General features: G+C 41.7%; 1 protein-coding gene across 4 annotated transcripts in view; it reads left to right on the top strand.

Moving 5' to 3' along the window:
* Window positions 1-23,269, top strand: part of LOC124873782 — a 164,744-nt gene that overhangs the window by 31,555 nt on the left and 109,920 nt on the right. The window lies entirely within an intron of this gene.

Raw genomic sequence — 23,269 nt, 5'->3', positions numbered from 1 at the left:
GAAATGTTTTTCATGAACCTGCAGCAGCTCTGGTTTGAGCTCACATAAAGGTCAGCAGGAAACTTGACCTCTATAATCTGCATCACTGTTGGCCTCCATGAAAACTCTTCCTTATCAAAACATTCTAGTGGTTTTCCGTCACTGAAGGATTTAATTGAAATATATTTGGCCTTTGACCTTTTCTTTATCAGCGCCTCTTCCGACTCACATAAAGCTGCTGTTATCGAGGCCACACTGTAAAACTCTTGATTTGCTCATTAGAAACAATTTTCTGTAAAATGTTTGATCAGTTCAGCTTTTGCTTAAATTGAGTGTCTGTGTGGAGCTTGAGTCTCATAATTCTGGCATTTTTAGCAGAGCTCCTCAGGCGTCTGAGGGCCACTGTCTAATTTTCTGGGTTTTCATCAACATTTTTTCTTTCTTCCTTAGTTTTAATGTTTTCCCACTTTCTGCTTTTTTATGTACCTTTGGTGTAGCATCAGTGTTTGGATAAACTGGTGCCTCAGTTATCCAGCTTACTTTAAACTCTGCTTAGCAGAAGCCAGTGATCTTCTGTACATTTAGGCCCATTTCTCAGTGATGAAACGGGTCAACACATCAGTATTCAGAACACTAATGGATTCCTGTCTGTGTGAGTTTTTAAGAGTATTTGAGATGTTATGGGTTAAACGTTGCAGTCTGAAGGTTTGCTGGAACTCATCAGTATTCATTGTTTTCCTGGTAAGTTCTGAAGGTCAGCCGTGTTGACTTGGAGCTAATCGGTCCGTCAGCATGTTCTGTTTGAGGATTTCCAGCTTTTCTAAACAGATAAATGAAGAAGATGGAGCTGTTGGTTTATCTGAGGCAGGGAGGCTTTTCTTCCAGAACCACAAACACCAAGTCTGTGTTTAGGAAAGGGATGGAGCAGAGATGCTCTATGCTTGATGAAATGTGGCCTCTGCACGCCTAAGCTGCAGCTTTCAGAGCTCTGCTCCTGATTATGTTTAATATGTGTGCATCAGGTGGACATTGACCACAAACAGCAGCAGACACGGTCCAGATGAGCTCGATGGAGGTGCTCTTCATCACACCAAGACCGGGCTCCATGTCCAAATGAAAAGACAAAAAAAACCACATCACTGATATGCTTTTCTTCACCTTTTCAGTTCATGAGGTTTCTGGTGCAGCCCCAAGACTGGCTGGTGGAAACCAGACCATCACTCAGAGATCTGAATCTTCAGCTTGTTGTGGAGGAACTTTAATCTACTCTTCTAACAGGCGTTGCTTCAGTTTGCAGACATTTGTCAGGTTGAAGTCTGGGCTTTGACTAGGCCATTTTAACACTCTGCTGTTGAGTTCAGGATGAGTATCCTGGTGATGACCCACTTTGGACCAGGTTGGTGACTGCAAGTTGTTCAAACAAGCATCACCACCACCGTGCTTGGCAGTTGGTTTGAGGTGTTTGGTTTTCTCCAAACATGGTGCTGTGTGTTATGACCCAACATCAGAGCTGTGTAGAGTACTCAACATCATGCTCAAGAGTCGCACTAGTTTAATATATGTTTACTCAAGTTGAAGTAAAGAGCACATATACGTTATATTATGCAAATAAGAGATAATCAAACCTTCAAACTCTCTCTCTCCCCACATGTGTTGCAGCGACACCTGCACCTCCCTGCTCCTATTTTAATGACAAAATATATTCAATATTCATCAGCACCTCAACTCTGTTGTCCTACCTACCCTTTCCTTTGAGCCCCCTCCTCTCTCTTGCAATCAGCTGTTCTCCTGTTTCATCCCCCCTGACATGTCCCCCATCTCAAACCTCATCTCCAACTCTAGATCATCTACCTGTTCCCTCGATCCCCTTCCCACAGTTCTTGCCAAATCCTGCCTTTCCTCTCTGCTCCCTTCTATTACCACTATTATCCACTCCTCTCTGACAACTGGAACTGTTTCCACTTCTTTCAAAGCTGCAGTCATTTATACCAATTTTAAAGAAACCTGGCTCGGACCCTAACACCTTCAATACCCTTCACCTCATATCCAACCTTCCATTTATCTCAGAAATCCTTGAAAGGATAGTTGCCTCTCATCTTCACTTCCACCTAATCACCAACAACTTATATAAACAGTTCCAGTCCGGTTTTCGCTCCTGCCATAGCACTGAAATGGCCCTTATTAAAATCACCATCGACCTCCTGATGGCAGCTGACCCTGGTCTCCACTCCCTCCTCATCCTCCTGGATCTGAGTGCGGCCTTTGACACCATCTCACACTCCATCCTCCTCTGCAGACTCTATTCTATTGCCATCACAGATCCTCTCTCCTAGTTCCATTCATACCTCTCTGGCCACACTCAGTTTATTAAACTGAAAACGTTCCGTTCCCACCCCTCTCCAGTCACTTTTGGCGTACCGCAGGGCTCTGTCCCGGGGCCGCTTCTTTTTATTAAATATCTCCTTCCTCTCGGTTCCATCTTCCACCACTTAAACATCCGGTTTCACTGTTATCACTGTTATGCAGATGACACCCAGCTCTACCTCTCCAGGAAACCGCCCGCTACACTACTCCCCTCCCATCTCTTCTCTTGCCTCTCTATCAACTCCTGATTCACAACAAACGTTCTTAAACTTAATTCAGATAAAACTGAAATTATTTTAATTGGTACTAAATCCACTCTAAAACCAGTAACTTTTTTCTGACCATTGACAGTTCCTCAATCTCCTCCTCCCTGCAGGTAAATAGTCTAGGTGTCATCCTCAACAGAACTCTTTCCTTTCAGTCTCATATTAATAATATTATCTGGTCTGCTTATTTCCACCTTCGTTCCATAAAACCACCTCCGTCCCTCCTTCAGCCCCCACTCTACTTCTTAGCCTGGTCACCTCCCATCTTGACTATAGTAATTCTCTCTTCTATGGTCTTCCACAAAAATCTCTTCATAAACTTCAAATGGTTCAGAGTTCTGCTGCCCATGCCCAGACCCCCTTCTTCCACCACATCACTCCTATTTTACAGCTATACTGGCTCCCCATCAACTCCAGGATTAAATTTGAGCTACTCCTCATTACATTCAAGGCCATCCATTACCTTGCTCCACCTAACCTGTCCAAACTCCTCCGTATTCACACGCCCACCTGCTCCCTCAGCTCTTCCTCCTCCATTTGCCTCTCTGTTCCTTCTGTCTGCCTCTGCACCATGGAGGGCAGAGCTGTCTCTTACTCTGCCCCCCAGCTATGGCATCAGCTGCCACCCCATATCCATCATCGAGGGCGTAACTTTGGGTCCAACATTGGGGGGGTAGGCACTTATTTTCTTTTGCATTGATGGAGAAAATATAATGTATGTATTTGACGCTGAACACAGTTTGGACAGACTATCGGATTGAATGCCTATGTGCTGCTGTTTAAATATGTAAACCCACTATTAACCCATCGTTCAATAAATCGGTAAATGATAAATAAATGTTTCCAATCGCTTTATTGGGCAGGGGAGGGGGTTCAAACTGGTTTCTAATATTTCTGCCACCTCTTCATTACAGTCATGTCATGATTATAAATCTGAGAATATTATTTATTATTTAAAATTAATATTTTACTATTTTATCAAATAATATTTGGGTCTGTTAAGGATTGTCCTGTGAATACCAGCCCAGTAAGGTGATGGTATTAGGACAAAATAGAAAGGTGTGAGACGAGCTCTGACATTATTGAACAGCATAAACTCTGCACATATATGGAATAAATTCACACAATTTCTTAAAATACAAGAATTTATTAACAAAAATAAGTCAACTCAAAATCAAACATATTTCAATCAACAAACTCTTTACTTTGCTAAAATAATCCAACTAAACTACCAAGCAGAATTAAAGAATAATGAAGATTAATGGACTATGTACAATATAAACAAGTTGATTAAAGATGATTGATAATTATGACCAAAAGAGTGATGCAACATTACCATGCAATGTTTATGTTTGAGAACCAAGGATTATCTTGAAGAATCTGGAAATAAAGTTAAGTTAGTCTTGGAACCAACTTAGGAAATAATCCGCAACCTTTAGACAACCCTTCACAATGTAAGATCAGATAAAATATTATTTTAATAAAATAATGTTTTGAATAATGATCTGCTGAATAAAACCAACCTTCTGGATGACCATTTCTCATCAGTGTCTCATTAGCTGTCTTTATTTATTAAAATAATATTTAAAAAAATATTATTAAGGGAATATTTTGGAAAAGAGCCAAATCTTTCTGGAGAAATGGGGCTTAATGGTGTTTACTTAGTTATCAGATTTAGTAAAATAATGTTTAGGGACACATTATTTACTGGATTGAAAACTAACAACCTTTCCTGGGTAAATATTATTTGGCAGCAAGCACGTGTTCTTACCGGTTAGCAGTTGAGCTAACAAAAGAAGCTGATAGTTTAGCACCAGAAACAAACACATACCTTTAAAATACCAGGGTTAATAAAAGGGTTAAAATGCATGAGTGCGGATGATGCGTTATGATCAATCTTCTGTGTTTAAAATTACCCTCCCAGTAAAGTTTGTCTAAACTTTAAAAACACACAAACAAAGAACACAAAACTGAACACGTGTGCAGCAGATATTCTGCTAGCACCAAGATAGCTGAGTTCAACACAAACAAAACCAAACTTCATAAAATGAAAAACGTTTAGATCATTTCATCCTAAATATCTCTCTGTCCAAACTCTAACCTCGTTTGAATTGTGTTGAGGAGGAGTTGTCCGGGCGACGACGACGTTTGAAGAAAGCTCTGTGAACAAAGGGTTAGCTTCCAGCTAACCTCCTTAGCTGTGGATGAAAGACGGCTCGTTCTGTCCGCCAACCAACTGCACATTACCGTAACCATGGTGATGTGGGGCCGTTGTCCTTCCTTCAGACTCGGTTTGTAGAGACTGCAGGGAACTCTGGAGCACAGTTTGCTTCTGCAGGTCTCAGAGAGAAAGTAAGCAATGCTTATATCTTAATTTCCCTTTTATGAATGAATACCGGATTCTTTCAACAGTAATTCATCAGTACTTAACTTGTGCATATGATCTTATGACACCCTTGGATCCAGTTGAAGAGTTTATGTCTGTTTGCCAGCAAAGAGACATTAGCGTGCTGCTCCTCTCCGGCCAGTCTCTCAGCGGAGTCCCGGGTGGTAGAGATCGGACCATTGGAAAAGGGGGTGCTTTTATGCAGCCAGTGGCATCATGGGAAGTCTGCTGCTACAGTTTGCTTGGCTGTGCCGGAAGTAGGTTAATGCAATTTATTTTGAAAGTTCCAGAAAAGTTGGTACCGGAGTTTAATGTTGAAATCCATGGCTGGCTCCCAACAGTCAACTCTCATTTAAAATAATATGCGATCCCCACATAGCCAGAATCACAAAGGTCACAACTTATGATGGCTGAACAGCAGCATAGAGTTATGAAATCATCAGCTAACTTAACAATACATATAGATTAACCTCATTGTGATTTCTCTACGTTTTACAGTGGGGTGTTGTCGACCAACAATGCAAAATTGTTGGTTGCCGTCGTCCGCTGTTAAGCGCTTTTTTCATTTTTATAACTACACTCACTGCCCAGCAGCTGCTTCCACAAGTGAACGGTGAACGCCGCTGCTTGGCAGAGAAATCAGGTTGGGCAATACCAGGTTTTTGCAGGGAGAGGGGCGGTTGCATTACCAGATGATTAAACATGCTACTGTTGTACCCAAAATTGATAATGAATAAAGAAAATTAACATGTTATTCATGTAAGATGTTGTTTGTAAATCGAAATTATGGGATTTTATTGTGGGGGTTATGTTGATTGGATCAGACTTTTGGGGGGGGGTCATAACTCCCCTATAACCCCCGCAAATTACGCCTATGTCTGTAATATTGACTCACTTCTTCAGTTTAAAATCCACCTCAAAACTCACCTTTTTAAATTTTCCCTGTAATGTCTCATTTATGTGAAGTTGGTGGAGTTTTGTTTGCGTTTTGTGCTTTTTTAGCTGTTTTAAACTAGTCTTGTACAGTGTCCTTGAGTGTTATGAAAGGTGCTTTTAAATAAAATGTATTATTGGGGCCTGCATGGGGCCTGAATGTGGCCTGCAAGGGCCAATTGTAATCGCTCGATTTCTTATTATTCTGTGCCGTGTTTGCAGGGTAAGACGAAATTGATATAGCTCCTACAAGGAAAGTCACAGAGACCTGAAACCTTCTAAGATTGATCTGCGTCTGGCCCTGAACAACATTCACTGATCAGATGCTGACCATCGAAGCCCCACCCCCTGAGAACAGGAAGTGTCATGTTTTCCTTTTGATGGTCCATAGTTGGTGTCCTTCACCTAATCAATGTGAAACTGTCCTAAGTGACAGATAACAAGATGGTCTAAGATAGGATCCAGTACTGACTGGTCGTGAAGACGTGGTGAAGTCTGATGTCATGCCATGGCCTTACATTTGGCTGTAAATTATACATACATGGTCCGATTTACTCCAAACTGAATATGGTTGATCTTTGTCAGCCCTCAAACAGCTCTATTGGATTACATTGTAATTTGGATCAACGGCGCCCCCTAGGACATATCAAGTGCTCTATCTTCCACATACATTCAATTCAATTCAATTTAGTTTTATTTGTATAGCGCCAATTAACAACACATGTTGTCTCAAGGCACTTCACAACAGCCAGGTACATCCATTCCAATTAATCCTAACCATTGAACAGTGCAGTCAGATTCAGTTATTTATTCAAATTGGATAAAACGTTAATACTGTGGGAGGTCCTGGTCTGTTTTTATATCAAAACAATATAAAAGTTATAAACTTCTACGCTAATCTTCTCAGAGAACTACTAATTACTTACTATAGAAATCACTTACTATCAGCTCAGATTTAATCTTCAGCTAATGGACATAACCAAAGTTATGATAAGAAGCAGAGCTGAAGACCTGGAGATCATAAGACTGGAGGCCAGAAATCTGCTGCACAGACAGACTGATTGTTTCTTTCTAAGTTTGAATCTAGGTTTATTTTGTAGTTAATTTTTATGCAGTATTGATGTTATAATGACAGTTTTCAAATGTTATGGTGTTATTTTGACTGTTCAAGGAGCTTTGAGGATTTCCTTGGTTCATCCAGTGGAAAAGCATGTCCTGCTTGATAAGGTTTAGTTACGTATCACTTACCAGTCCGAGCTCTGGACCCCCAACCAAATCCCTGCATCATCTATGTGGACCGCCCTGATTATCTGCTGAAACTAGCCCCCTCTTTTTAGTGGCCGACTGAACAAACTGAACCAGTGCTGCAGTCCAAACCATCAGACATCTCTGCAAAAGGAGGTTAACAAAGCCTGACCATCTGGGAGATGATCCTCAAGGCCACCAAAAGGGCCCAGTGCCACAAGTCACCAGTCTGCTCTAGAAATGGACTTTGCTGGATGTTCAGTCATAGTTTTGCTCTTCATATTTTGTTTTATGCTGGTCACTTGTTCATAGTCAGTTAATATGCTAAAATATGCTTATTGGATGGGTAACAGATTAAACTTTCATTCCATTGATGGATAGTCAGAAGCATACCTCTTCTTTGGTCATCTTCAACCTGACTGCTGATGACGGTCTGTACGTGACCTCAGGAGAACAAAGGTTAACACATAGCATCCTGAGGGTCGCCACGACACAGCCACCGTTTTAAAATGAAATGAGGCGTCACCTGCAGAGGAGATCAGGCAGTCAACTCGACTGCTGCTGCTTCATGTGAACTTTCTCACCCTGCAGAATTGGTCAAGTCTACGTTAATACTGTGGGAGGTCTATTTATGCATGTTCAGCTCTGCTGCAGCTGCAGCTTGCTTCCCTTCAGCCCTTCCACCACCACAGTTCCCCCCTTCGGCCTTGAGGTCAGAGACCCTCTCCTCACTCATTGAGATGTTCTGGGTGTAGAGATGAGCTCATCACTCCATGACATGTTGAGCAGGAAGGCCATGGAGGGATGAAATTGGAGCCCAGACACCAAAACTCAAAATGATACAACATAGCAGTATAAAGATGTATTTAAACTTTTACTCTAGAACTTTGTTACTGTAATAATGTTGACCAGATGCTTTGTGGCTGACATGAGCAGCAGGCAGTGAAAGGAAACTGGAAGCTAGTTCAGCCGTTCAAGAGCAGCAGGTTTAAAATGAACCTGAGTTTAACTGCAAGAAAGACTTTTTCGCTGGATGCAGAAAGAAGTCAAATCCTCCCCCAGCAGCTACTGGCTACCTAGCAGCTAATGCTAAATGAGATGATCTACTGCTGTGTTTACACCAGACATGTTCACAAGTCAATTTTGTCCAAGTCAAGAGTCTTTGAGGGACAAGTTCAAGTCAAGCCTCTAATGACTGAAATAAGCATTCTCTCATCCGACCCCCGACATCCAGTTCGCCTCTAACTCTGCGTTGAAGGTTAGGAATCCAAACCTGGACTGTAATTATTGCACAAACATTTAATAATTCTCTTAAACAATTATATCAAGTTTTTTACATTTATTCCAGCATGCAGACAACAGCTAAAGGCTGATATATTTATTTTTAAAAATCAAATGTAATATTTACTCAATTATAAATAGTCATTTATGGTCTAAGAAAAATTACAGAGATTAAAACCTGTTGATGTTGAATTTCAGTTTTCTTTCTTTGTGACTAAGTTAACAGCGGTTTGTCTTCATATTGTCCTCTCCTTCATTAAATGTTGCACTAAATCTGGTCTGGAGGGTTTTCTTCTCACTCAGACTGAGGTGGAGGTTCACCTTCCAGCAGGACGACGACCCTGAACATTCAGCCAGAGTTACCATCCTGCAGCTTTTAGATGCATCCCTTCTCCAACACCTGAATCAGATGTTTGAATACTTCATCAGCAGTCAGTCATCCAGCTCTGCAGAGGCCTGCTAAGGAGCCATTCATCTGGGTCAGGGGTGTTGGACAAGGGATGCTTCTAAAAGCTGCAGGATGGTAGTTCTGTAGGACTGGACTGGGCCGCCCTTTAGATCCGAACATGTTCATGCTGTTGGAGGTGATTCTACAAGGTACTGACTCGGAAAGCATTATCTTACGAACGCCACTGTTTTCAGATTTGTATTTGGTACCAACAAAAAGTGAATGAGTTCAGAGATTTATGGATGGTTTTGCGTGGGACTGTAGGCGGGTGGTGAAGCATCTGGGGATTCATGAAGATGTCAGGATGTGGGTGAAGGAGGAGCTAAAAGCCTCTAGTTTGTTTCCTGATGTAGATGAAATTACAGTTAAAATGGATTAAATATTTGGATAATGTGTGTGTTTGTGTGTGCACATTTCTAAATATCTAATATTAGTAATTATTAGAGCAGCTCAGATGCCTCTATCTTTTGGTGCTGCTTCCTGCTGAGAAGAAAATGAGGTGTTCAGTTCCTCAGCATCTTTCCATTTATCTCTGTCTCAATTTCCTGCCTCATTGGTCAGCCTGAGGAGGTTCCTGAGGAGATGAATCCATCACCATGCCTGGAGCAAGGGATTCATCCTCAAGAATCCTTCTGAAGCCTCTCAGCCTGCTGAAGATGGACGGAGGACGGTGTAACGGTGTCCTGCTGCTGTGAGATGGGCTGCATGCTGATGAACCTCAGCCAGCTTCTGCACCAGTTTACCTTCATGAGTCCAGGTCCCACAGGGAAACTGTTTATCTGTTGAATTTCACACATGCAGGACCAGGCTTCGTGTTCAGTGAGGAACTTTGGTAAACCTTGCATAAAAACCGTGTAGAACAGTTTAAACTTGTTGAGCCACTTGCTGACCAATGTGTGAAATGCACGCCCCTGCTTTGATAGAGATGTTTACCCCTCAAGTCATTCATGTCAGGAGGTGAATGGATATTCAGAGTGAGAGGCAACTCAGACATGGTGGTAACAGTGACATCAGCTGGGGATCTAAACCAAGAAGAACTTTCAAGTTGCAGCAATGCATCTGGCTTGGAAATGCAGCTGCTCTTCTGATTGCTCCTCTCAACAGGTTCTTAATCTGCTGCGCTGCATTAACCAGACGCATTGCAACCGTGACCCCATCCTGGCAGCCTCCCTCCCTGCTGCAGTGACACTGACTGCTGCCTCTCAGCAGGAAGCTTCATGTTATAAAGCTGCAGGGAAGCGAGTCTAACCTGCTCCGTCCTGCAGGAATTAGTGAAGAAGTCATACAGACAGAGGATTAATCTTGGACTGCCTGGCAGGAGAATAGTTCCTGAACTTTGAGGAGGAGAATAAACTCTAGGCCTGGATCCCGTGGCTGAGATTTAGAAACTGTGCTTAATTTTAGATTAATGTACATCCAGTGGAAACATTCTGACTGTTTTAGTTCACAGTCTTTAGTCACGTTTAGAAAAGCCGTCTTTGCAGCTTCACACTAATGCTGGCTGACTTGTGCAGGTATATTCTAAATGAATATTCATGATGCAAACATGCTGCTGCTGCGTTTCATTGTTCCCTGCAGCTTTTCTTCAGGTTTTATTTATTCCTCCCACACTGTCAGTGTTTGTAAAGCTTTTTGCAGCTTTAAAGGTTTTCTTTTGGCACCAAATAAGTGGTCCAGTTAAAGTAAAACCACCAGTAAATCTGGGGTTTCCTGCAGAACGATGATATTTTTTGCTCATGATCAGCTTGTTCTGACTGTTGACTTTATTCTAAGACATCCAGATTGTTTAAATCAACACTGGGACAGTTCAGAGACAGGGATGCTTGCATGGCCTGAATTCACAGGAGATCAGCACTGCACATGCACCATGTGGGGGTGCTATTTTACTTATTTTATGGGGAACGTGGTGGGATGGGAGCAACAGGAAGATTCCAGCTGAGCAGATAAAGGATGCAAAGATCATTGCTTTTTATTTTGAATCTGAGTAGAAACTTTAGTTTACATGTTAGTATCTGAAGGTAGATGAGATAACCTCAAACATGTGACCCTAATTTTCTCCAGTTTCTGTGACTTTGAGTTGGGATGAAAGCTCATTAGACCTCATTTATCAAAAACTGGGCTGGAGTTTAGTGAACTAATGATTTCAGAACATGTTGCACATCTTATATGGACAGATACCATCCTTTAGTTTTCCCCTTCAGTACCCCGGACGTAATATTGGTAAATGTTGCGATAAATAAGGACTGGCTGTAAATACATAAATAAAAGTGTTGCTGTCTTTCTGCTTTGGGTTCATAGCAAGCAGACCTGAGATAATGAGTCATCTATCCAGCTGCTGGACAGATTAAAATCTTATTGAGAATGTTGTGTCTGGTAAACATCTTGGCAGTTCTAGTTGTTTAATGAACGGATCACCTTGCCACCTCTTTATGCCGCATCAAACAAGCGACATTAAATACACTGAATAACAGGCTTAGAGAGCCTGAATGCATGGTACTTAAGTAATTAACTGACATTTATTGCAGTCTAAACATGTCTTATTGATATTCATATTGCAATAATGATACATTTGCCACATATTGTCCAACCCTACCCTGAGGTCCATAAACCTCTGAGTAGAGACCATCTTCACTCCTGGCTTCAGAGGGTCCCACCTTTTAACTGTGGTTCTGCATGTTAACATGACTCTAGCGATATGGACTTTACATTTTCTGAGGATATTTGTGGTACTATTGTGATAAAGAGATGATCAAAAACTATTTACTTCTGTTTTGGTAACTGTATGGCTGTGGCTGCTTGGTGCAGCAATCATGGCGCCACAAACATAAATCCTGCTCTTAAACAACGAACCCATTTAAAAAAGCTTCTTCAGGGCAACACTTACATAAAAAAGTTAGAATTTTATCACTAAGCTGCACACAGTGACTGCATTTAATCATATTTTCAAATGTATTGATGCTTTCATGGAACAAACATTGGAGATTGGAGAAAATAGTATAAATAACAATTATGACACCGCAGGTAGGTTCTAGAATTTTCAAACGTCATTAATTGATGTTTATTTATCATTGTTACAATAAATATAAATTCCTATGAGACATTTTCATGATAAACGATAGGATAAATGCCCCCCCTCGGATCTGATGCATACAGAACCACAGTGTTCCAGCCAACTTCCTGAGAGATCTGAGCTCAGTCACAGAACTGGACCCTGAAGTCTTCCTGCTTGTGATCAACAGCTCCTCTGGTCGATCGGACTGAGCTCAATTTTACTAGAAAATAAAGACCAAATGGGGAATAAACTCTGGATACTGAACATACTGAAGCATAAAATGACTGAATTGGACTTTTGCTGGAGGTAAAGTGTTCTGTCACGGCAGCTGGCCTCCAACTAGCTTTTCATATCAAGAACATATCAGAAAGAAGGACTAATATCCAGTCAGGGACCTTATATTTCTTTGTCAATAATCAAAGCGCCCAAAGGGTTTTTTATTTAAAAATATGAACGATCTTGTTTCTGTTCTGTTGTTTTCTGCTTAGTTTTGCATCTTGTGCACGAGTATATGACCTGAACCTGCTCATAAATCAGCTCATTTCTCTCTTTGTGTGTTTGCAGAAGGTGGCAGTAAGATGGTTAAAGGCTGCTGACTGCTGAGCACATTTGTATTCATGAAAGCAGGAATTTGCTGAAGGGTGTTTCTGAAAGCAGAAAGTGTTGAAACGTTTCTGTTGGGCCGTGGATGTGGGCAGCCTCTCTCACTGTTATTACTGTGTGACACACACACACACACACACACACACACACACACACACACACACACACACTCGGCAGGCTAAAACAGTTGCACTTCCATCCAATTTTCCATTCCCGTTTATTTATTACAGGAGTAAACACAACCAAAATTCACAGCTTTATATATGAAGGAAAATTCATTTTCAGCAAATACTGGGAGCAATTTATGGAAGACCAACATAAAAAGATTGTATTGTCTGCAGAAATATTCCTTCCTTGACTTCACATATCTGTTTTTTTATCATCTCTCCTTGATTTAGCCTAATGGAAAACAACCTGCTGTTTCCTGTGCAGATATTTCAACCTGAGTAAAAAAAATTAGAATCTTGGTGGATTGGCGACCTGTCCAGGGTGCTGAAAACTAAAGTTGATTTCCAGGGAACTAGTTCTGACAGGAACTATGAGCCTCAATGGAGGCCGGTTTAGTTTCACCTGAACTGGTTCTTGATAAGTGTAAACTGGCATGTCTCTGGTCCTTTTGATATAAACTGGTTGGTAAAAATCAACCATGACGGTATAAATGTTTGACTCTAGCAGAAATGTTCTGCTTTCAGATGCTGGCTATAAAAATGTTTAATCTTTCAAATGTGATTTTGTTGAAATTTTAAATGCATGTTTTTTGTTTGTTTTTACATGAATGTCTTACAATTCAATTCAATTCAGTTTATTTATATAGCGCCAATTCACAGCACATGTGGTCTCAAGGCACTTCAAAAAAGTCAGGTTCATACATTCCCATTAATCGTAACCATTGAACAGTTCAGTCAGATTCAGTTATTTATTCAAATTGGATAAAAAGTTTTTCTATCTAAGGAAACCCAGCAGATTGCATCCAGTCAGTGACTTGCAGCATTCACTCCTCCTGGATGAGCATGTAGAGACAGTGGACAGTCACTGGTGTTGACTTTGCAGCAATCCCTCATACTGAGCATGCATGTAGCGACAGTGGAGAGGAATAACTCCCTTTTAAGTGGAAGAAACCTCCAGCAGAACCAGAACCAGGCTCAGTGTGAGCGGCCATCTGCCACGACCGACTGGAGGTTAGAGAGAACAGAGCAGAGACACAAAGAGAATAAAGAAGCACTGATCCAGGAGTACTTTCTATGGGAAGGAAAAGTAAATGTTAATGGATGTAGCTCCTTTAGTCATTTCATCTAGAAAGAAAGAACAGATAAACTCTGAGCCAGTTTTCAAGGTTAGAGTCTGAAAGAGAGCACATAGAGTTAGTTACAGTAGAAGCTCAGTCAGTAGCCATGTCTAGGAGAGAGAAAGGGTTAAACACTAAAAGACAGGGCCATGTGGATCATCTGTAGAGGGTGAGCATTAAGTTGTTGCCTGCAGAAGCTCGGACGATGCCCCTCTCCAGAAAGGTGTCACAGGTAGACACAGAGCCAGGCCAGGTGTAGCTTCTAGAAGAGAAAAGAGAGAACAAAGTTAAAAGCTGAAATAACAGCAAATAATGCAGAATTGGAGAGTAGTATGAGAACGTAGCGAAGAGGGTGAAAGTGGTCATTATCTCCTCCACCAGCCTAAGCCTATAGCAGCATAACTACAGAGATACTTTCAGTTTATTTATTTATTTAGCACTTATTTACAACAATGTTTGCACCTCAACCATAACTGAGCCGGTTTAGGCTTAACCTGACTCCCCCTTATTCCATCCAACAGGGAGGGAGGAAGGCGGAGGTAAAAAATGAGGAAGATAGCTCAGGATAACCTAAGCCACTCTAACTATAAGCTTTATCAAAAAGGAAAGTTTTAAGCCTAGCCTTAAAAGTAGACAGGGTGTCTGCCTCACGGACTAAAACTGGGAGCTGGTTCCACAGGAGAGGAGCCTGATAACTAAAGGATCTGCCTCCCATTCTACTTCTAGAGACTCTAGGAACCACCAGTAAACCTGCAGTCTGAGAACAAAGTGCTCTGTTAGGAACATATGGACCAATCAGATCTCTGATGTATGATGGAGCTAGATCATTAAGGGCTTTATATGTGAGGAGGACAATTTTAAATTCTATTCTGGATTTAACAGGGAGCCAATGAAGGGAAGCTAAAATAGGAGAAATATGATCTCTCTTTTTAATTTTCATCAGAACTCTTGCTGCAGCATTTTGAATCAGCTGAAGGCTTTTAACTGCATTTTGTGGACTTCCTGATAGTAACGAATTACAATAGTCCAGCCTTGAAGTAACAAATGCATGGACTAGTTTTTCAGCGTCACTCCTGGACAGGATATTTCTAATTTTGGCAATGTTCTGGAGGTGAAAGAAGGAAATCCTAGAAACCTGTTTAATATGGGATTTAAATGACATGTCCTGGTCAAAAGTAACACCAAGGTTTTTTACTTTATTACTGGAGGTCAATTTAATGCCATCCAGGTTAAGTGATTGACTAAGCAGTTTCTTTTTTAAAGACTCCGGTCCAAAGACGACAACTTCTGTCTTGTCTGAATTTAGAAGCAAAAAATTTAAAGTCATCCAAGTTTTTATATCTTCAAGACATGCTTGTAGTCTATCTAACTGGTTGGGCTCATCAGGATTTATGGATAAGTAAAGCTGAGTATCATCAGCGTAACAGTGAAAATTTATTCTATGCTGCCTGATAATTTGACCTATTGGAAGCATATATATAGTAAAGAGAATTGGCAGTTGTAATAAATCCACATGGACTTAACTTCATCACTTTCCTGCTGTAAACACTGTGAGGAACCTAGACAGTGCTCTCCTGGTGTCATCAGTAACATGATCTCATCATGCTCTTCATATTGTCTCAAGGAGTAAACAGATCAATGAAAGCTACAATGAAACCTCATTTGAGCCATAGGTTGATAAGCTGTGGAGGGATTCACACCAACAAACAAACAGTGTGACGGAAACACAACAACCTGCTGAGGCTTGGTTTCTGTGTTTGAACCCCAAACACCTGGAGAACTCCCTCATTGGTGAAGGCAGTCTGTGTGAGCGCTGTACAGAAACTGTAGTATCTTAAGGAGGTATTCACAGTTTGCTGTACTGGTTCTGCTTGGATTCCAGTTAAAACATGGTTCTGTTTGCTCATTTCTAACTGCAGAGGTCGGGTCCAAAAGGAAACTATTAGTCGATTATCAATACGTCTTAGAGTAATTCTGGGCCATCCAGAAGGAAAATATGTGAGATTAGCTCAGCAGGTTTTATAGACATGAACTACAGAATCTCATCTACATAGAAATTATAATCTGCACCAAGTTTCTATATGAAATGGTCCAGAGGAAGCAGGGTGACGGACCAATGACTGATTTATTCTGTTTTTGCTTGTTTCACTTTTTTTTGCTCTATGGGAAAAGTTGTTGAGTTCAATTTGATTAGCCACACCCAGGCCTGGGTACTGCCAAACCTGTGGGGTCAAGAAATCACTTAAACAGAAGCTGTCTGACAACATGAAGCAGGCAAAATGTATACATTTAAGATGGATGGGAAGCAAATTCAGTAACTCCTTTCATCAAACACTCAAGGCAGCATAAAGGCACGTTTTTGCCGTTTCTATTTGTTTTGTGAAAGGAAGGATGTTGTGGGTTAAGACAGAGGTTTTTTGAGATCTATCAGTGTAGAAAGGGTTAGGAAAAAGAAACAAACATTAATGTGTTTGGTGAGTTTTCATTCACTTTGACAGAACCTGTCTGACAACATGAAGCAGGTGCAAAGATCATAAATGCCCCCATTCTAAGATTCTCAGATTTGCTCATGAAATAATTACATGAACTTCTTACTTTCTCTTGACACCTGCGGGTTATGACATGAAAACGACTTCTGTTCTGTAACTGACCCAAATCTGAATGTCCGACCCCACTTAAAAAATCTAGAACTATCCCTTTAACTGTGTGCTTTGCAGTGACTTTTTACACCAGAAGCACAATGTTTTCGGTTTATTTAATTTAACTACAGAGAGATATAAGCAGACAGTTTGTTTATTGCAATAATCCACATAATGAAGACTAATTTCAATGAATCAGGTAGAGGCAGCTCAGGTTGTTGGGAGAAGGAGCAGATGATACATCTGAGGTGATAAATAGGAGCAAGGAGGAGGAGATAAATGAGCTGGAGCTCCAGTGTGGCTCCAGCTTGCAGACACAGGATATGATTCCAGCTCTGACATGCTTTTAATCAAACCAGTTACACAAAGGAATAACTTCCACTGCTTTACCAGTATTAGTATTCTGACTCCATTCAGTGGCAGTGGTAATTAAAAACAGATTAGATGGCAGAAAGATTTATTTTTTGGCCTTTTGAGCGTTAGGAGCCTCGAATCAACTCTTACTATCCAACGCAAGGACATGCGTGGTCTCGTCTGGTGCTTTAATTGGAAATTAATCTAAAGTCTAAAAGAAAAGCATGAATAATAAATGGCAAGAAAATGAACTTTTTATTATTTCCCACCTTGGTAAGCAGACAGAATGTAGAAGTTCTTGACTAACGTTTGGAAGTAATTCTGCTTACAGCTGTGGTTTGATTACAGGAGAAGATAAACATCTCAAACCTTTGTCATGTGTTGAGAAGTTTCATTACTACTCCCACATACTACCCTGGGATGGTTAGTTCACTGTTTTTTGGGGGGTTATCTGCATGTGGGCTGACATCATTGTTTTATAAATCTTTAAACCACCTTTACATTTGCATTAGAATGTTATTTACACCAGGCCTGTGGTAGGTCAGGTTCTCCAGCAATGACCTACCTGTTTGAAACATCTACTGCCAGACTTCCTACCACTCGGATGAGCCTGGAAAACCTCCTAACGCTGACTTCCAGAAGGGGTCCTGATCAAGTGAACAACCTCAGCTGACTCCTTTCGATGGAGCAGCAGCTCTAACCAGAGATAATGGAACCAGTGACCTTATCTCTAAGGCAGAACCTGGCCCATCCTGCTGAGGAGACTCATTTCAACCAGTTGGTTTCAGGAACGTATTTCCTTCTCCAGACAACAGGTGAGGATTGGAACATAGATAGAGAGCTTCACCTTTCAGCCTTTGACCCCCACAGCATGAAAACACTGACCTTTTTCCCATCTCCTGCTCAGCCCTACCATCATTCCTACACAAGACACTCGTCCAGGTGAGCCACATACTAACCCTGACCTAAAGGGGCCACGGCGCCTGATGACATTCTCTCCTGAATACATTTCATCTTTGGAGATCATGGAAGTTGAGCAGGATTAGGTAAAGCCTTTTTTAAGACTTTGGACTCCTGCTTTTGAACAAACTACAAGTCTTCGTGTTGTTCCTTTAGATGGATGAGACCAAAGCAGAGATTTCTGCACAGGACCGTTTTTGGAGAAAACCAAACTAAGCATATAAGCACGGTGGTGGAGGGCTGATGATTTGGGCTTAGCAGCCCACAGGACCTGGGAACCTTGCACCTTAAATCTCTCAGACCACACAGTCGTAAGCCTTCTCTAGATCCACACATCACATGTGACCTTGATGTTTGAATGGTTCTGACCCCTCAGTTACTTTACAGTCTGGAACTGGTCCACTGTTTCACAGCAAGGCTGAGAGTCACACCGCTCCTCTTTAAACTGGGGATTTACGATCTGTTTTAGGCCTCCGCTGTAACATTCAGGAGGAAACCTTCCCAGGAAGCCTGACAAATCTCATCCTCTCTCTCTGGTACCCTATTTTTAAAATATGGACCACAACTCTGTTCTGCCGGTGCATGGATCTTGTCCTGTCTCTTCCTGTCAGATTAAGGTCTGTCAGTGGAAAAACTCTGGTTTTCTTTAACCTAACCAGAATAAGAACCAGGGCTTAGCATTATCCCAGTACCAGGACTGGACCTCCTTTGATGGAAGAACCTTGGCAGATACCTGCAGGCATAGAGATCCTTGCTGGACCCTCCTTTCAGGATTCTGTTTTTCCAACAAACGTTAAACATCCACAGAATGCATGAGCAGCTCAGATGAGACGCTTGTGTGCCGCACGTCACAAATCGCTTCCAACTCATCACAGCTTTCATTAACAAAGTTTTGCCTTAAATGTTTATTTCTTTGTGTCAGAATATGACATTTTTGGACTTAGTTTGTGGCTTTGTGTTAACTTTTGTTTAGTTGTTTCCATTTTGGGTTTGGCATCATGTTTATTAGTTATTTTCCTCCCTCTGCCACCTCCTAGTGTGTGGTTTCTTCCTCTCGCTCTGAGTTCCTTTTGTGGTTGCTTTCTTATTACTTTGTGTGGTATTATTATTATTATTATTCGTCCTTGGATTCTCATTTAGTATCTCTGTGTTTATTTATTGTTAGGTAATTGTTCTCATTCCAGCTTTAGTTATTGTTTATGTTTGGGTAGTTAACTTTTGTAAATCAGGTTCTCCTTATGGGCTCTTTGTTTGTTCTTAGGTTGTTGTTGGTGTTCCTATGTTTTCCTCTAGTTTCTCTGTTTACTTTAGATTTTAGTTATTCTAGTTTCCTCATTCCTCCTCTGATTAATTATCTTGCTTAGTCTGTGTTTTCTGTTTATTGTTTATTGGTCTTTTCACTCTTCCTCAGCCTTTGTATTTGTTTCACCTGTTCCTTCTGCCTCCCTACTTCCTTGTCACACCTGTTCCTTTGATTACCTGCCTTTGTTATCCCACAGTATATTAGTTGGTTTGGTGTCTTTGTTTGTCGCTGGTTCCTTGTGTTCGTTACCCCGTTCCCTACCATGACTATGCTTTGTTTTTTGCTTCGCTTGGAAACCATGCTACGTTTTTGCCTTGAATAACCTGGAGAGTTCATGTAAGTTTCTGCAGTGTGTTTTGCTACATTTTTGCTCTCACCTTGCAACCTCTAAATAAACGAGGATAAATTCAGATGCGCCTCCCAAGCTTTTGTCTGCACTTTGGTCCGACCCAAAACCCCATCATGACACTTGGATTCTGTGAACTTTTGTTCCTCTTCACTCAGACTTGACTCTGATAACTCTGACGTTTTTCCCTCTGAACTCTACCAAAGGGTGTAATTTGTGGGGGAGTTAGGGGGGGTTATGACCCCCCCAAAAAATCTGATCAAGTCAATATGACCCCCCAATATAATAACATCACTCCAATTTACAAATAAATGAATCATAAATAACTTGTTGACTTTCTTTTATTTTCATTTGTCAGCAAAATGGCATCATAATCTGGTAATGTAACCCCCCCGGTTGGTGTCACCCAACCTGCTTTCTCCACCAAGCATTCACTGTTTGCTGTACTTTTGATTCAGTCACAGGTGAGAGTGGTTGTACTTTCACAAAAGCTGACAGACAACGATTTTTCACTGTTGGTCGACAACAACGCGTAAAAAGAGCAAAAATCAAAATAAGGCCAAATATAAATGTATTGTTAAGTTAGTTTTCTCTATGCTGCTCGCACACGCCTGTTCACGCAGACACACTGAATTCGGTGCATGTAGACTAGCTCCTAAATACAGTGGCACCAAGGTGCTTTGTTAGACCTGTCACCTGGACCTCTGGGGCTGAAGCTCCAGATGTTTTCAGAACAGGCCCGAATCTCATGAAAGAAGACATTTAGGAGTTTGTCTTTTCAAAAGATACATTAAACCCCAAAATGACAGACTTTACATTTTTACTAAAAACAGATTTGTTTCTGTTGTGTTCCATATAATCACTGTCCGCTCTAGCCAACCTGACAATGAGTCTAAAGGAAAAGAAGGCAAAAAGTGGTTATTTGCGCACACGCTGCACCGCGACTGCGCAACTACACCACAGGCTCAGGCGGACTGGCTATATGTCCTTTCTGGAGAAGTCCAGAATGGCTGTTCAGTCCAGGATTGTCGGCCTGCCTCATTAATCACCCGAAAAGTTACACTGAGCTCATCTAACAGGGCAACAATAGGGGAGACGACTCATCTCAGAGCAGCCGTGGAGCCAACCAGAGAGAGGGAGCCTGGTTGAGGTGTTCGCCCAGGAACAGGAGGAAGCAGAGCGGCTTAACCCAGACTGAAGTTAGCGTTAAACCTGAGAGCTGACTTAGAATGGGCTAATTGGACACTAGCGCTAATCACTGATTCACCCAGCAAGACATGAGGTGGAGGTTCACTAAAGAGCATCATCACGGTCATTAGAGGGACTTTCACCTGAGCTACAGGTGAAGTTAAATGGCGTGAAACAGTAGGAGCCTCTCTGTGAGGTTCTAGCTGGATCTGCATCATGATGTGAAAAATATCTGATCTTTAGTCAAAAGGTTCATGAAAGGGCAAACATATTTTAATGAAATGTTGGGATAGCTCACAGCAAAATTCTAATAAATAAATGTCTTTTTAGGGTCTTACCATTCAATTAAAATCTAAGAAAATTAATTTTATAGCAGTTTTCTTTTTAGAAATGTTAGAAATTATGACAATGGAGCTTCAGATGTGGGAGAATTGCTCATTACTCATTCTAGAATTGCGCCGCTCAAGGTGGCAGCAGGTTGGAGTAGCTCTGTTACTTTTGATTCTGATTTATTCTTTTTTGGGAACTATTCCTCTTGTGGTGGATACAGTTGATTTTTTTTGGACTACTGTCCACTCCGGTGTCGGATGCTGTGCAGCTTGGAGGATTTTTCTTGATACTTTCTATTTTTGGACATTTGTTATGATGCATTGCCATGGCAATGGGGTTGTTTCTTACAACCGGGAGCAGCTGATTAATATCTCAAAAGCTCAAATAATACTTCAACTACAACCCCAAATCCCTGATGAGTTGAAAAGGAGACGCCGTGGATGCAGAGCAGGAGCTAAGAGAAGAGAGAGAAGGAGGAAGTTCAAACCATCTCTTCCGTCGATTTTGATGGGCAATGTGAGATCGTTGGGAAACAAGTTGGATGAACTCCAAGCCCTACAAAGGACCCAGCCAGAGTACCGGGCATGCAGTATTATGTGTTTTACTGAGACATGGCTGCAGGATCATATCCCCGACTCGAGCGTCTCTCTGCCGGGCTTTTTAACCATACGAGCAGACACAGACTTAAAGAGGAGCGGCAAATGTAAAGGAGGTGGACTGGCAGAATTTGTGAACAACAGATGGTGTAATCCAGGACATGTTACTGTGAAGTGTCAACTCTGCAGTCCAGATATTGAACTGTTGGCAGTAAGTTTTCGTCCATATTATTTACCCAGAGAGTTCACCAGTGTTATTTTGGCAACAGTTTACGTTCCACCTTCCGCTGTGGCTGACACTGCATGTGATGCCATCAGCTCAGTTGTTCCTAAGCTACAGCCCCAAAACCCAATGCTTTTGTGGCAATTTCTGGGGATTTTAACCATGCTTCACTCTCTGCTACACTTCCAACGTTTCAACAGTTTGTCAGCTTCTCTACCAGAGAAAACAAAACATTGGATTTGTTTTATGCAAATGTCAAGGACTCATACATCTCTACAGCACGACCTCCTCTAGGCAAATCAGATCACAATCTTGTTTTTCTCTGCTTGAAATATAAGCCCCTTGTTCAGAGGCAACCTGTAATAGAGAGGACTGTGAGAAAATGGTCACAGGAAGCTGAAGAAGCTCTGCAAGGTTGCTTTGAGGCTACAGACTGGGACGCACTGTGCCAGCCACATGGAGAGGACATCAATGCCATGACTGAGTGTGTAACCGACTATATAAACTTCTGTGTGGATAACATCATCCCCACCAGAACCGTGAGATGCTTCCCCAATAACAAACCTTGGATCACCAGTGACCTGAAGGACCTGCTTAACAAGAAAAAAAGAGCCTTCAGAGAGGGAGACAGAGAATTATTGAGGAGTTTACAGAAGCAACTTAAAGTCAATATAAGAGACAGCAAGGAGGTGTCCAAGAAGAAGCTGGAGAGCAAGCTCCAGCAAAACAATATCAGAGATGTGTGGACAGGGATGAAGAAGATCACAGACTTCAAGCAGAAGGATGATCAGACCGATGGAGGTCTGGACAGAGCCAATGAACTGAACACATTCTTCAATAGGTTCAGTTCAGAAAGAAGCTCAGCATCCTCCTCTCCTGCTCACAGCCAAATAGACATCCCATCTTCCTTTGACCCACAGGACCCACAGCTGTCCAGTAACACCTCACATGTTTTATCTTCCACCTCAGCCCTAGACCCTTCTGCTTCTACATGTTTGCCTTCAACCATATCAGAAGATGCTGATGCTTCCTTTGCTTCCCCCTTCCACCTGTGTGTCTCAAGAAGTGAAGTGAAGATGCAACTGGAGAGACTGAATAGGAATAATGCTGCAGGTCCAGATCATGTCAGCCCTAGAGTCCTGAAGGCCTGTGCTGAGCAGCTCTGTGGGATTCTGCAGCACCTCTTCAACCTTAGCCTGGTCCAGAAGAAGGTTCCGGTGTTGTGGAAGACCTCCTGTCTTGTTCCGGTACCAAAGAAAACTCACCCATCAGTCCTCAATGACTATAGACCTGTTGCCCTGACATCTCACATCATGAAGGCCCTAGAGAGACTCCTGTTGGCCCACCTGAGTAAGCAAACAGTAAACCATCAGGACCCCCTTCAGTTTGCTTATCGCTGTGGAGTTGGAGTTGAAGATGCCATCATACACCTGCTTCAACAAACCCACTGTCATCTGGACAAAGCCAGCAGCACTGTGAGGATCATGT

The sequence above is a fragment of the Girardinichthys multiradiatus genome, chromosome 9 (genome assembly GCF_021462225.1).
Source record: "Girardinichthys multiradiatus isolate DD_20200921_A chromosome 9, DD_fGirMul_XY1, whole genome shotgun sequence".
NCBI classification, from domain to species: domain Eukaryota; kingdom Metazoa; phylum Chordata; class Actinopteri; order Cyprinodontiformes; family Goodeidae; genus Girardinichthys; species Girardinichthys multiradiatus.
Note: the sequence above shows the minus strand (reverse complement) of the source record. Positions and strands in the feature narration are given on the sequence as shown.